We start from the raw sequence: 16,017 nt of genomic DNA, 5'->3' as shown, positions 1-16,017 counted from the left end.
GGCCAAATACAGGCTAAAGGCCCAAGTGGAGAAGGACGAAGGCCCAAGTGGAGAAGGACAAAGCCCCCGAGTGGAGAAGGATGAAGGCCCAAGTGGAGAAGGATGAAGGCTCAGAGGCAGAGACACTATCAAGACTATTAATTGTTGCTGAAGGCCCAAACTAATTTGAAGGCCCAAGTTAAATAAGTTTTTAGTTATAATTTATTTTTATTGTAATTTTGGCCCAAACTGTTTAGAAGGCTCATGTCTATTTTTATCTTTTTGTTCAGCTACACTATAAGTATGGGTTTTTGTTTTGAATAAAGAAACTTTTGGCATTTCATAAAATTGGGGAAGAGTTTCTCTCTAGGTTCCTTGTTGAACCAATTATCAGACTTATCAAGGTAATCCTTGTGGCGTCTACCCTGACTTATCTTCCTTCACCGAAAGTGGCGTCTACCCTAACTTATCTTCCTTCACTGGAAGTGGCGTCAACCAAAAACTCTACAGACTGTATCAAGCGATCCGCCCCTAGTCAGGTTCGCATCATCCCCGACCCACTTACGTACTATCTATGCAAATCGGACCTATACAGAGTGGGTGCCACAAACTGTCTACTTTAGATTTCGATTTAGTTCCTTATGAGACTGTTATTTATCTATTATTTTGACATATCCAATTCAAAAACGTTCCTAGAGTTAAAAGAAATTCGATGGAAGGACTAACACGAACTTATAATTGCCCTTGTAGCGACTAGCGACTAAGCTAAGACATGTAGTTTTAGCATATAAGAATCAAAACTTAAAAATAGTGCAAGTATATAGGCTAACTGAATTGATTAACCATTGTATAATCAAAGCATGATATATTATCTATTTATTAAAATAAACAAATTTAATCAAACTTTTGACTAGTGAAACTCGAATAATATGTTCGAGAATAATTGAATTCTAAACCTTGCACCTACGTATCGATCTACATATGATTATGCAAAGAGAATATATTATTTGTGGGCACAAAATTTAAGTAATAAATACGGACCGATAATGACAATAAAGAACGGTGTTTAACTTAACACTTTAATTTGTCAAAAGAAAAACTTAAAACAGTTTTTAGTCTAGCATATGTGCGCTCACCAACAGAAAAAATAAGCCAGCTAAATCAAATCTGTTAGCTGTTACACCACACGAATTGAATCAAGTGTCAGTTGATGGGGCATATTCTTTTATTTAAAAAATGTACATACTTTCAGAGCGGGAAAAAAATATTATTAGAGAAGAGAATGATTTTGTCACTAAAATTTTCTATCATATGAAAAAATTAAAGCAGTTAAAAATGGTATCAAACAATAAATACAGACATACAGTTACGTGAGACCTAAATTTAATACTTAAAAAACTGGACCAATTAATCACGTCAATCAATAACTTACCGACTTCACATAACCAGAATGCCTATTTCTGGAAACAACGTCATTGTTACAACATAGACACACGTATGTGAAGACTATAGCACACAATAAAATAAAAGAAAGGAATAAAAAGAAAAAAGGAGAGAAGCGACTTAAACAAGTGTAAAACCCTGTTTTGACTTTTGTAATGATAAATATTTTACATGCACTGGACTCCTTCAAAAATTTATTCTTATTATACTTGATATTCCTCTACTTTTTTTTACATTATTTTGAGTCCGTAAGAGGGAAGTTGATGTAACGATTTACGTCTAAGAGGGGTTGTATAATGATTTACGCCTATGAAGGAGGGGTCGGTTTAAGAGGTTTTATATAGAGTTGTAAAACAGAAATACTAGATGTTACAAAGGCAAATTTCAGAAGATTCGTGTAATTTACTCATTTTATTCATACTTCTTTTTATCTCTCTTTCAAGGCAACATATAGCTATAATTTTGAGGGAGTCATATATAAAAGAATAAATAAAATATATTTTAAACTTTATATATTAAAGCCAACCCCTAAACGCCTAAAGATCTTTCCCAAAAAATTCTCACCAAAGGAAATTTTAGTAGCTTCAAGATTAACCTCGTACTCCTAGAAATTGTGTATTTTCTAGATCCTTGACCACTTTTACCAATCATTGAGGTAAAATTGAAGGTTTTTAACTAACGGTGTCTGTCAACAAAAATATATATCTTACGCAAACTCGTTTGCTTCTCCCTAATGAAAATGACATTAATGGACAGTAGAGTGGCGGCTTCCTTTAGCATCAAATAGACACGCGAAATTAAATAAAGTAGTTTCAAGATGATCTTTCATTCTGTATATTCATGAAGAGCAAATTTTATTATACAAACTGCTAATTTACTTCTAATAAATAACTAGGCTAGCATAAGCGTCCCTACTTCCTACCACCTAAAAAGACAACTACAAATGCCAGCGCTTCCGTACATAATTTATTATATGGTACAAATAGGGGCAAATACTAATAGTAACCAAGTGTGTTAAGATAGCATGTCATTTTAGAGTTTGTGATTATGTTAAGAAACAACCGAGGGTTACTTCAAGGTTACGATAACTTCTTACTATCAAAGCTGCTGCTGCACAAAAGAAAATTGACCACAGTACCGACGTTAGCGTTATCATGGGATGAATGATGAATTTCACTAGACTTGCTTCATGGGTCTAAATCTTCAGGAAAGACAGCTTGACCAGCATAAACACCAACAATCGTAAGTAAGAAAGAATAAATGCAAGAATGGTTATCATGAAAGAATCAATACAAATTAAACTGCACTTATATATGATTTGTCTTAAGTTTTTTCACCTCATATCGGAAAGAAATCCTCAAATTGGGAACATTTGTCTTGTGAATATCAATTCCTTCGGAACCTCTCAACAAATATTTATCCCCAAGCCAGTGTGACTGAAAGCATGGGAAAAAACAAAAAAAAATGTAAACAGAAAATACATTCCTAAATAAGACAAGAACTTAGAGAAGACTATGTGAAGTCACTTTAACTGATATACTAAAAGAATATCAAACCTAACACCTACAAAATTGATTGCCCATATTATGCTTAGGTTTTTAGGCTAGCTTGCACCAACAAACTCAATTTAAGTTCTCCCGCTGTGCTTACAAGTTTTAAGAATGTGCATATCTTTACAGAGCCTTGGTGCAGATGGGCAAAAACATATAATTCCTACATTGTCATCTAATTTACCTTTGCTTGGTGTGAAAATCCAGATTGGTAGACAGAATTTCTAGCTATCTCACACAGGTCACATGCAGAGAGCTTCCATACCTGCAATGCACATGTTTAAGTAAAATATATGATCCCTAGTAAAGACAAAACAGAATACTTAACCAACTTATATTTAAAACTTATATTTTAGGAGGCTAAGAGTTTGGCAGAAACTAGACCTTTGCTGCAACATTATATTCTTCGAGCAGTGGCTCTTTTGTCAAATGAATTTGCAAAGGATCATCGGTAGAGAGAGACACATTTAGACCTAGCTGGAAAAACATTGGTAATGGATTGCGTTTATAGTTCAAGAAAAGAGAATTATTGCTAAGTGGTGACATAGCTAATCCAACCTAAAGTGAAAACAGAATTTTTTTATTTTTTTTATCAGCCAAAATATAATATATTCATTAATGAGTACCAGAGGTACTATAACAGAATGATATTAATATATTGTCAAAAATTATCAGTATAAAGATAAAATAATCAAAGTATTGGTAAAGAATAGGATTTCAACTTAAATTTCCCACTACATTACAGTGGACCTAAACTCAGAATAGCAGCAAAATCTGTATTGTTCAATAGAATAACTAGGTTGACCAAAAGAATATTCCTGATGGCTAACCTGTGCAAGATAATACAAGTACTGCAAAACTGGAGTTTTATGCAGATTAATCCCATGAGAAATGTTATGGCATAGGAGGAAGGCAGCAGCCAAATGATCACTATCACCTGCCTGAACAAGTACTTTGATCATAACTATCAAATTGAACATAAAGAATTAAACTATACTGCTAGAATATAGAAAATAACCTCTCCACAGTGAGGCCGCAACTTTATTGTGGTCATTCCTTTAGATTCACGCAGCTGAAACCATCAGTGAGATATTAATGTTGTTGATAACCAGGAATTCTTTGGTAAATCTATATTTGCTCCATCTTTTCCTGTTTCTTTTTTGTTTTCATTGATGTGCTTGAACTTGAAGACCTCAACTTCACACACCACCAAAAAAAGAAACAAAACCCGGCCAACCTCAAACTAAACAAAAAAGAGTGAGGTATAATTGGCCTTAGAATTGAAAGGGAATAAAAAAGGCAATGGTCAGTTGTTAAACTCTTAAGCTCTATAAAGAGAGAAATAGTATAAACCTTGTTGAGTGTATACAAGTTAGCATAGTAGTAATAAAGGTAATAAGAGTATGCTGGATTGAATTCATTTGTCCACTCAGATGGAGTAGGCATGTGCTTAGTTGGACGCCTTTCGGGTTTACTTTCATCATCTACAAGATCAAATCCCACCACCTGTAAGCAGAAGAAGCTCAACATATTACACTAATACATTCGAAAAGAAACTCCAGAAAGAAAAAAGTTGCTTTATTTGTTCATCATCCTTCATTCGCCAGTTTTAATAATCAACAACAATCAAAATTGACACATCATCAGAAACAAATTTGATTGTGAATATGATAAGCACCCAAGTACCTAGGGAACCCACCCTTAAAAGATAGCTATTAAGGGGGTGAATCAAGCACCTAAATACTCCACTGAGCATCCCATAGACCTATACTACCCGTTGTGGGATTTGAGAACCCCATAATACCCAAGTCCCTATCAGAATGCATCTCAAACCTCAACTTCATTCTCTACTACCGAAAAAACCTTACAATTATGAACTGTGATCTAAGAAGCACGGACGCGGCACATCATTGGCGTGTCCCGCGTCGGACTCGCACCAGACACGCATGCGGATACGACTCCGGTGCGATGCGGTGTCCGTTGCCTCCGCCGTCACTGGACATGGTTGAACAATAGGACACACGCGATTGGACACGGCCCACCAAGTAGACACACGCGACACGGCCCAACAAGCCTTAGGTATTTTTATTATTTATTTAAAAATGCTTACCAAAAGAACAACTCTTCTACGTCTTCTCCTTGTTGTTCCCGCAAGCGTCTCCATTGCTGCAAAGTGCCGCGTTCGTTTCCTTCCCCGCGCAGGTAGGCCCTTGCTCCCTATTTCTTCTCTAGTTTTTCTCGCTGCCTTTGAAGGGTTGATGTGCCTTGGGTCCCTCGCCTCTGATTTGTCCGTGTTTAGTGTGTTTCCACTTTGTTCAAATGTCTTTAAACTTTTTACACATTCTCTCTCTTTCTCTATTTGTGTTCTTATCCGTTGGCTTTTTCTTTGTGATGTTAATAGTTATCCGTTGGCTGTTGCATGTACCCCAACACCATTTATTCTTTATTTTATTGTGAAAAACAAATTTCTCTTTCTTTCTTTGTTATCTGTTGACTGCTTCTTTATTTTATCCGTTGGTTCTTTCTCTTTCTTTGTGTTGTTAAAAAATATAAAAAACAATTTTTTTCTTTATTTTATTGTAAATCTTGTGGCAACATTCTTTTGCAGATGCCATTAAAAAATTACCTTTCTTGTAATTTTCTTTATTTTTCTATTTATTCTTAAAAAAACTATTTGCTAAGGAATTAAAGAAATAACAACATACATATTGCAGAGGGAAAAATTGTAATAGATCACCTTTACATTAACTTTTTTTTGTAAATTCAAAATTTTGAATGTTTCAATTCATAAACATTTCACACATGTCTATGAATTTGAATGTTTCTTTATTTTCCTATTTATTCTTAAAAAAATTATTTGCTAAAAACGGTATCTAAATTGTTTAAAAAATAAAAAATAAAACAAATAATTTACAAAAACTAAAATTATTTTGAATAGTCCTGTTTTGAATAAAATTAAGCTACCACATGGCCAGTAAAACAAGAACAACATTGATTAGAAATTGCTTTTTGTTGTTTGTTTTTTACTTAGAAATTGTTTACATTCATTTTTTATCTTTTTAAATTGTTGTAGAGATGAGTGCTTCTAGTCCTAGTCAAGCTAAAGAACAAGATGATGATACCAAACCTTTATGGACCTATGTTACAAGTGTAGGTGGTGGTGGAAATTATGAGATAAAATGCAATATTTGTGATTTTATCTTTAATGGGTCTTTCACTAGAGTGAGGGCACACTTGTTGAAGATGACAGGAAAGGGAGTTAGAGTTTGTCAAAAGGTAACAATTGTCAAACTTATAGATTTGAAGAAGATAGACAATGAGGCTACATTGAGGGTGGAGAGGTCAAAAACAAAATTTGTGTCATTGCCTCCGGTTTCTACTCAACACCAAATGGATACAAATACTCTTGGTGTTGATCCAAAAAAGAGAAAGACATCAACTGTATAAAATGTCTTTAATTTGCAAGCTAGAGAGACACTTGATCATGAAATTGCTAGGATGTTTTACTTTTCGGGGCTGCCTTTTCATTTAGCAAGAAATCCTCATTATAAGAAGGCATTTGCCTATGCTGCCAACAATCAGATCAGTGGTTACCAACCTCCAGGTTATAATAAATTAAGGACAACATTACTTCAAAATGAGAGAAGACATGTGGAGAATTTGTTACAACCAATTAAAAATGCATGGAGCCAGAAGGGTGTGAGCATTGTTAGTGATGGATGGAGTGACCCGCAAAGAAGATCTCTTATTAATTTCATGGCTGTCACGGAGAGTGGACCTATGTTTTTAAAGGCCATCGATTGTTCAAATGAGATCCAAGACAAGGATTTCATTGCCAAACATATGAGGCAGGTAATTATGGAGGTTGGGCACTCAAATGTTGTGCAAATAGTGATGAATAATGCAGCCGTTTGTAAAGCAGCAGGTTTAATAATTGAGGTTGAGTTTCCTTCCATCTATTGGACTCCATGTGTTGTCCATACATTAAATCTTGCTTTGAAGAACATATGTGCAGCCAAGAATACAAAAAAAAACAATGTTGCTTATGAAGAATGTTCTTGGATCACCCAAATTGTAGATGATGCAATGTTTGTGAAAAACTTTGTCATAAGTCACTCTATGAGACTATTAATTTTCAATTCATTCAATTCATTGAAATTTCTATCCATTGCTCCAACAAGATTTGCCTCCACTATTGTAATGCTCAAGAGATTTAAGCAATTGAAGAAAGAACTCCAAGAGATGGTCATTAGTGACCAATGGTCTTCTTATAAGGAAGATGATTTTGCAAAGGCTAAATTTGTGAAAGATACTTTGTTGGATGATAAATGGTGGGATAAGGTTGATTATATTCTTTCTTTCACTAGCCCTATCTATGATGTTCTTAGAAGAACGGATACAGAAGCTTCATCTCTCCATCTAGTATATGAGATGTGGGATTCAATGATTGAAAAGGTAAAGAATGCCATATATCAATATGAGAGAAAGGAGGAGAGTGAAGGATCAACCTTTTATGAGGTAGTGCACTCCATATTAATTGACCGTTGGACTAAGAGTAGCACTCATTTCCATTGTTTAGCTCATTCCTTAAATCCTAGGTAATTAACTCTATACTCTTTTACTTACATTTTTTTTAGAATTACATAAATTTTAATCATGTATATATTTCTTTTTAATTGTAGATATTATAGTCATGAATGACTAAGTGAAGATTCTAATCGAGTTCCTCCACATCAAGACATGGAACTCACTCGTGAAAGATTAAAATGCTTCAAGAGGTTCTTTCTTGATGTGGATGTAAAGAGGAAAGTGAATATTGAGTTTTCCAACTTCTCAGATGGAAGAGAAGGTTTTGATGATCTTGATTCTTTAAATGATAGAGGTCAAATGGATCCAAAAGCTTGGTGGCTAATTCATGACATTAATGCTCCAATACTTCAAAAGGTTGCCCTTAAGCTACTTGCACAACCTTTTTCATCTTCATGTTGTGAAAGGAATTGGAGTACATATTCATTTATTCATTCTTTAAAGAGAAACAAGATGACACCACATAGAGCTGAAGATTTAGTGTTTGTTCATAGCAACCTACGATTTCTCTCAAGGAATACTCCACAATATCATCAAGAGGAAACTAAAATGTGGGATGTAGCTGGAGATGATTTTGGATCACTTGATGATTGTGGTATTCTTGAAATTGTTAGTTTGTCTTTAGATGAACCAGAGTTAGAGGGTATCTTTTTCAATGATGATTGCTAGTTTGTGGAATTCTTGAAGATTTAAAGTTGTTAATTCATCATCTTGCTTTATAATTTTTTTTTGTAAAGAAACAAAGTGTACAAATTGTATAATGAGGTCTCTTAGTATTTTTTGTGACTCATTATCATAGGAAAAGTTCTTTTGAGATGATGATGAATATATAAATCTTGATTTTCAATTTAGATCTTTTATGCATATCGCTCATATTTAATTTTATGTAATTTTATTTTATTTATATATATATAGTCGTGTCCGTGTCCGTGTTGTGTCCGGTGTCGGTGCTTCATTGACTGTGATACAGAAATCTATGTACAGTAGATGCATCCCTTTGTTACCATAAAGCAGTGCATTGAGTTCTTTAAAATACTTCCAACAAAAGCAGAGAATCAGTTTGATTTGACAAATATGGGGTTGGTTCAATGATAATTTAATTGAATATTAGGAATTTACAACATGAGCAAAAGAGCAGCATTGCAAAACAAACTGATAGAACTTGGAATTGTATAGATGAAGATCAGATCCTACAACAGAGGAAAAACTTCTAAAAACAGAATAAAAACCTTAAAAATAAACAATAATAATAGCCTTATCTCTCTAGATGAGGTTGGTTACATGGATCACATTTCATTGGGCTTGGTTAAAAACCAATTCTCAAGAATATTATTCACCATGAAATACTTCTATTAATTTCCTCTAATGTCCTTCTTGGCCTCCCTCTACCTTTTTCAGAGGGTTAAAAACCATAAAATTTACTTTCCTTACCAGTGTCTCTAATGGCCTTTGCATGTGCCCAAAGCATCTTAACCATTTTTTTTTGTCATCTTTTCCTCTATAGGTGTCACATTAATGTCTCCCTGTACACAATCATTTTGTATCTTGTCCTTTCTTGTGCAGCCACAAATCTATCTAAATATACTCATTTCTACTACTCTAACTCTTTCTCTAGATATCCCTTCAAAGCTTAACATTCAGTACCATAGAGTATAGTTAGTCATATAGATGTATGATAAAACTTTGCTTTAAGCTTGATAGGTATTTTGCAGTCATAAATAATCCCCAATGTCTTTCTCCATTTTCACCCCTAGCTTATGTCCTATTGTGGCATCTTCATTAATTTTGCTATCATTTGTAATATAATTCCAAATATTTAAACATAAAAACCTATGGTGTGAGGTGTGACATATCCTCTAATTTTTACTTCCAACTCCAAGTCATTTTCCTCTTGCTTCTTTCTTGATAAACTTGCAATGCATATACTCTATCTTACTCCTATTCAAGTGAAAACCGTTTGATTTCAATGTCTGTCTCCAAAGCTCAAGTTTGGAGTTAACCCTTTCCCTTGTTTCTCAATCAAAACTATATCATTTGAACCTTTCCATCAACTCCTGTGGAATATAAATAACATTGATTGTAGACCTTCTTGGCATGTATCGAAATTGATTTTTTGCAATCCTAATCTCCTCTTAATATAAACACAATCACTTTTTCCCATATATGACTCATAGGTTTTTATCCCTTTGTAGCTAGAACAATTCTTTATAAATCCATAGTTCTTATTTATAGGAACCAAAGTGCTCCTCCACTCATCTATCAATTTTTTAGATCTCAAAACTCATTAAATGACTTGGCAGGGCAAATGATACCCTATTCACCTACAAATTTCCAAACTTCAATAGGAATACCATCAAGACCAACAACTTCACTATTATTCATCCTCTTAAAGGCTGCTTTTACCTCTCCATTTCCAACTTGAATTTTACGATAATAAGCCATTTTTTTTTATTTCTAATCCTTAAATAGTACAAGTCGACATATGTTCATCATTGAAATGCTTAAAAAAAGAGTTCTCCAATGTCCTATCTTTCTTTGATATCTTGATCTAGAATGAAAAATTTTCCTTCTTCATCCTTGATACATCTTACTTAGTTCAAATCTCTTGATTTTCTTCCCCTATGTTTGGCAAGATTATATATCTTACGTTCTTCATTCTTTGTCTCAAGATCTCGATAAAACTCCTCAAAAGATTTGGATCCTGCCTCGCTCACAGTTTTTCTTATATCATTTCTTCCTTTTGATAGCATGCCTAATTTTCTGCATTACTGAACTGTGTAAGGCTTTAAAAACAAATTTTTGTTTCTTACATAACCCAAAAGGAGTGTTTTAAAGCCTTGTTTACTGTTGGCACAATATAACAGCTACACCAGGAAATACATATACAAGCACACAAAAATAGGGGTATGTGTTCACACACAAAAAAAAAAGAGAAAAAAATTGACTAACCTGCTTCAAAAACAAATGTAATTGAGGATGAGAATTAGGATCCACAGCGACTTCAAATAGAGGAATAAACACATTATCCAGAATATTCTGAAAGGAGGTAACAATTCCCATATTCTTGTACACATTGTATAACCGTGGTAACTGCGCCAATACAAGTTCACAAAACAAGATCAAAGTCAACGAACAGAATATTAATTCCAAATTAAAAGACGACACCAAGGAAAGCAATCAAAACACCAAACAAAATTCTAAATAAATTCTAACAAATAAGGAATATTATATAAGTCAAATGGAGTATGCATAAAATTCCAATTAATGGTGATTGATTCTCATGACCCAATTAAACTAAATTCATCAACTTGTAAAGTAAATTGCATTACATTATCCATTATATACATATAAATGTGAACTTTCTCGCATGTAGTTCCAAAGACACAAATAATGTTAACTAACTTCCCCTTTTTGTGTTTATTTTTAAATTTTTTTTGTAGGGGTGGTTTGGGAGACTAGGTTAGTTGTTAACCTAAATGTTAATCCCACTCGGCACCCCCAAACACTTCTCAAGCCATGAAGCAGGAACAGATGTAGACAATCAGGTGATAACGCTGTTGACAACAAGCAGTGCTTTCTTAGTGCCAACAATCACTGCACAATATATAAAAGGTAACATAGAAGAAGTTGAGATGGAAGACCTCTCCATAAAGGTAAAAAAATTATATGACAAAAGAGAGAAGGCAAAAGGACAACAAATTTGCAATAATGATATGGTTGCTGCTGATGCAATTAAACATCATATATTTCAGCAATTGTGTAATAGGACTACTGTGCACTTCATGAGGAGATATTGACATGCATAGGTTAATCTTATAATTGGGAGGAAAAGAAAGTTGAGTATATAGCATGGTCAGTATAGCGCACAAATGTTAGAAACCTCATATTAAGTAGGAAGTGATTTTGATCAATGTTCCAATGACATTTGTCAAGATTATCTTATAACATTGTACCATTAGGCTAAACAATGAAATGGTCCTAAACTCACAGATAAGGAAGACCCACTCAAGTTGTAATCCTTTAAGAATTAACTCGGAAAAGGGAGGTTAATGTCATAATGGAAACAACTTTTGCCATAAACTCACAGGAAGTTAGTGTTAACCAAACTGATAGAAGCTGGATCAAAAACTAGAAGATGAATTACACTACCTGGATTAGCCATACGGCATTCTTACTATAAAGAGCATTGTTAACAAACCAACTAGCCAGCTGACCCCACTCACTCTGTTTTCTTCCATAAACAGAGATCCTGTACTCAGCCATCTGAACATTTTATTTTTATTTGTAAAGTTGTGCCTTGGTGACTTGTTGGTCATGGGTTCGAATCCGGAAACAGTCTCTTTGCATATGCAAGGGTAAGGCTGCGTACAACATCCCTCCCCCATACCTTCGCATAGCGAAGAGTCTCTGGGCAATGGGGTACGTAGTTTTATATAAATGAATCAAGATATGAAATATCTAAATGTAAATAAAAAAAAAAAAAAAAAATATATATATATATATATATATATATATATATATATATATATATATATATATATATATATATATATCATGGAAAAATAACCTGATATTTGCTTGCTTCAAGATCTGTCAAAACTTCCTTTCTTACTTCAGCCAGAAACCTTCCCGTAAATTTTGGTGGCTGTAAGCTATTACGAATTCAAGAAGCATAAACTAACACTTCTAATATTCAGTTGGAATTCATGAAATAGAAGTAAATAATAGGGAACATTCTTCTGAAACCAACCCTGGATAAGATTATCCTGCTTTAAAAATATTTCTCTTAGTCTGCTCTGTCCACAAGGATTATACATAAGGTTGAATTTGTCAAATCTATGGAATGTGCTATTATCTGCATGGACGTCCAACAAATCAACATTCAAATCATATCTGCATCATAATTTCCATTAATTAGAAAAGGTGATGACTGACAAGCACACAAATATATTCAGAAGTCAGGTCTCATTTTCCAAATAGTAAGATGAAAAAAAAATTAGAGAACAATAATGCATACCCAGTCAAATCCAAACTCTCAAAAACCTCCTTAAGCATCATATACTTTCCATCTCTAAAGATAACAACCTGCTAACATAGGTTAATACTCAAGAAAAATTAAGAAGTAGTAATCTGGAAAATAAAAAGGCAAAAAGTAAGGGGAAAACAGCCAACAACATTACAGTCGCATTAAAAAGATTAATTAGAATCCCAAAGTATATTTTCACCTCATCAGATTCTTCTTTTTAATTTGGACTTGATGAAGCACACAAGATGCTTCTGATTCATGCAAGCAGAATGATGAATATGAGTATCAACTTTCCTGATATTGTAAAAATCCCGGTGTGGTGCACCCTTCTGAGCCAGAAACTCCCTATCTGCATTTAGTAACAGATGAAGACGGAATTTCTGTATAATGATCAGATGCATGTTATAAACAAATGCCACAGGCAAGCACAAAGAGACCATATAAACAGAAGTTTGTGAAAACAAAACATACTTCCTCAAGAAATCATAGTCTGTGGTAGCATGAAGTGCGTACATTCCCAATAGACATAACTTTTAGAATGTAATGCATATCGGTGAAAAATCTCGTTGAGCTTGCAACAGGGAAGAGCTCATCAGTGTCTGTGAACATTTTCACAAAAAACTCAGTTCTTATATCTTCAACAAACTCAATACTGAACAAAATTGCTGTGAAATCATTGCATAGTCATGTTGTTAACACTCCGGGCTTACCAGTTTTACTTGCAAAAACATGTATGACTCCATCTTCCATCCTAAAGTGGTGCTGTTTGCAACATCAAAAGTCAGTTATAACAATATCAACCAAACACTTCAGAGCAATATAACAATATCAACAGAACAATTCAGAACAAAATTGACTGTTAATAACTCAAGCAGATTCCACATGTAGCAGAAAATTTCTGAGTGACTACTAAATAAGTAATAACACAGAAGCAGCAAACTTACCGCTGTTGCTTCAACAGGTTCAAAATGATACGGGTCAGAGTTAGTTTCCACAGGTTCAGTCTTCCATGGAACATCCTTGTAAACATATTTCTTACGCAAATCTAAGCATTCTCGAATCATTTTGTATACTTCCTCCTCTTCTATATTTGTTGTCTCTGAACATATTTTGTAGAGTAAGACAAGATGCATTAAATACTAGCTTTGCAATCTTGCTTCATATTATGCAAGGCATACAATAAACCAAAAGATTAATTATATTGTTTGATATAGGTAAAACAAAGGGGGGGAGGGGGGGAGAGACTGGGAGCAATCAGAGTTAAATGTAGATACTAGATAGCAAAAAGAGGATAAAAATAGGTAACATATCATGCAGGTATAATACTAAAATTATTTATTAGCATGAAAGAATATAGGAAGCAATCAGAATTACAGTAACGATTGTGATAGCGATGTGAAAGTACCATTCACAGTATTTCTTGCAGACAAGACATTATTGACAAACACAAGGTCATCCCCAGCTACATGTACTGAAGTTGAATCTGTTATTCCATGACCATTCATATCGGCACCAGCTTTCACTTCCTTTGAAGCCTCTCTATACATCTGATTTTTTTCATTGTTTGCATCCTCAACTCTGAATGGAATAGCGGGCAAATTGCAGACATTTGAATTTAGTCCCTGCAACTTCATGAATCACTAAAATACAAGGATAGAAATAACTGTACAACGAATAATCATACACCAAAAATAAGCAAGGATTAGGAAGCCAAAAGATTTTTGATCATGCACCAATACTATCTACTTTCCAAATTATCAAACTAAAAAAGAAGCCTCTCAAGTTTAGTTCCCATGAATCCTGAACCATGACCAAAGTTAAATAATATCCCTTTATTTGAATCCTGGTATAATGGTAAGTTGGTTACTAAAAATATTGAAAACACAAAAGCATGTTTCACAACTTGCCCCCTGAATAACAATCAACAAACAGGCCATAGTTTAATCAACAAAGTTTTAAACAGAATTCAGCATTGCAACAAATATGAAATCATTATTCTCACGTAAGTATTTGAGAAAGGAATTCGATTGTCATCAGCAAACTGTGTTTCCTCCTCATCAGAATCCTCAGCACTTTCAGACGTGGTACGCCCCGGTGATCTCAGGGTCATAATTCTGCCAACAGAACTTATCCTCTTATATGAACACGAAGAAATCTGAGCACTCTCTCCTACACAAACCAAATCACATAAATACTACATAAGCAAACCAAAAAAAAAAAAAGGGAAAAAACAGCTTAATATTCATACACTATCAGTATATTACATTGGCAACGAATTTAGAAAAATGATTTTAAAGTAATCATCACAAAAGTCAACAATCTTACCATACGTGGCATTATTTTAATGTTTGGATGAATGCATGCTAATTAAACTAAAAAAAAAAAAACTAACATTTTAATAAAAATAAAAGAAAAACAAAACTGAACTAAACTAAACTGAACAAAAAATGTACAAAGAGAATTTCATATTCGCACCATTCTTGGAACCAGTTCGAAGAGACGGAAGCCCCGACGGAACGAATTGGAGATTTTCCAGCGACGAAGTCTTAGCGTCCTCTCCGAACCAGTCCGTGGCGGAGACCACGTTCGGCATGGAAGACGAAATCCTGTAGCTCCGAAGCACGTTCGAGCTGTCGTCGACGGACCTCGACAAGGCTCCGAGATAGTTTCTCAGATCGGCGTCTGTTTCCGCTTCTCCGTCGTCGTCTTCGTCGTCGGAGGTGGCGAGAGGTTTGCGGCGGAGTTCGACGAGGCGGTGGAGGACGTGGTCGACGGTGTGGCGGTGGATGTAGAAGGCAGAGAGGGCCATGAAGGAAGCGCCGAGCAGCGCGGCAATGGCGAGGTGAAGAGAGGGAGGGAGCGAAGAGGAGGGATCCATTGGAGGAAGTGATCAGTAATGATGATGATTCTCAAAGCGTTTCGAGTTTGAATGTTTAACTTTTGAGTTTTTGAATTGGCGTGAGTCCATGTGTCACACTTACACTCTGAAGACTGAAGAGAAGAAGCCAAAGAGGGAAGTGAGAAACATGGGTTTTGTTCTTTTTGGTAGATGATTATTTTCGTGCGTGTATCTATAATTTGTTGACAAATTTGTTCCACTCAAAAGATTAAAATTTTAAATTTAGTCTTTAAAGAACAAAAAACATAATAAATTTATGTGTTTGTTATGGTTAATAAAATAGTTTACATGATAGAAGGATAAATTTGTCACAAACTTAATTGTCAACGTGATTATGTTTATCCAAACATAATTATTACAATTATGACATTATAATAATCATTAAAAAAATTATTGATTAACAAACATAATAATAACTATAATATTGATTTAACAATCATAATTTATGTCACAATAAAAATTATCTAAACTAAATATTCTACAAGTTTATCAAGATAAACATTGTAACGTCGTATTAATCATTACAAATTTAT

At 34.2% G+C, this 16,017-nt stretch overlaps 1 pseudogene; it reads right to left on the bottom strand.

Annotated features, from left to right (window-relative positions):
• Positions 1-2,232: 2,232 nt before the first annotated feature.
• Positions 2,233-15,787, bottom strand: LOC100806998 (AMP deaminase-like; annotated as a pseudogene).
• Positions 15,788-16,017: the final 230 nt, after the last annotated feature.

The sequence above is a fragment of the Glycine max genome, chromosome 18, assembly GCF_000004515.6.
Source record: "Glycine max cultivar Williams 82 chromosome 18, Glycine_max_v4.0, whole genome shotgun sequence".
In the NCBI taxonomy this organism is placed as follows: Eukaryota; Viridiplantae; Streptophyta; class Magnoliopsida; order Fabales; family Fabaceae; genus Glycine; species Glycine max.
The sequence above is the reverse complement of the archived record's forward strand: the minus strand, read 5'-3'. Positions and strand labels throughout refer to the sequence as shown.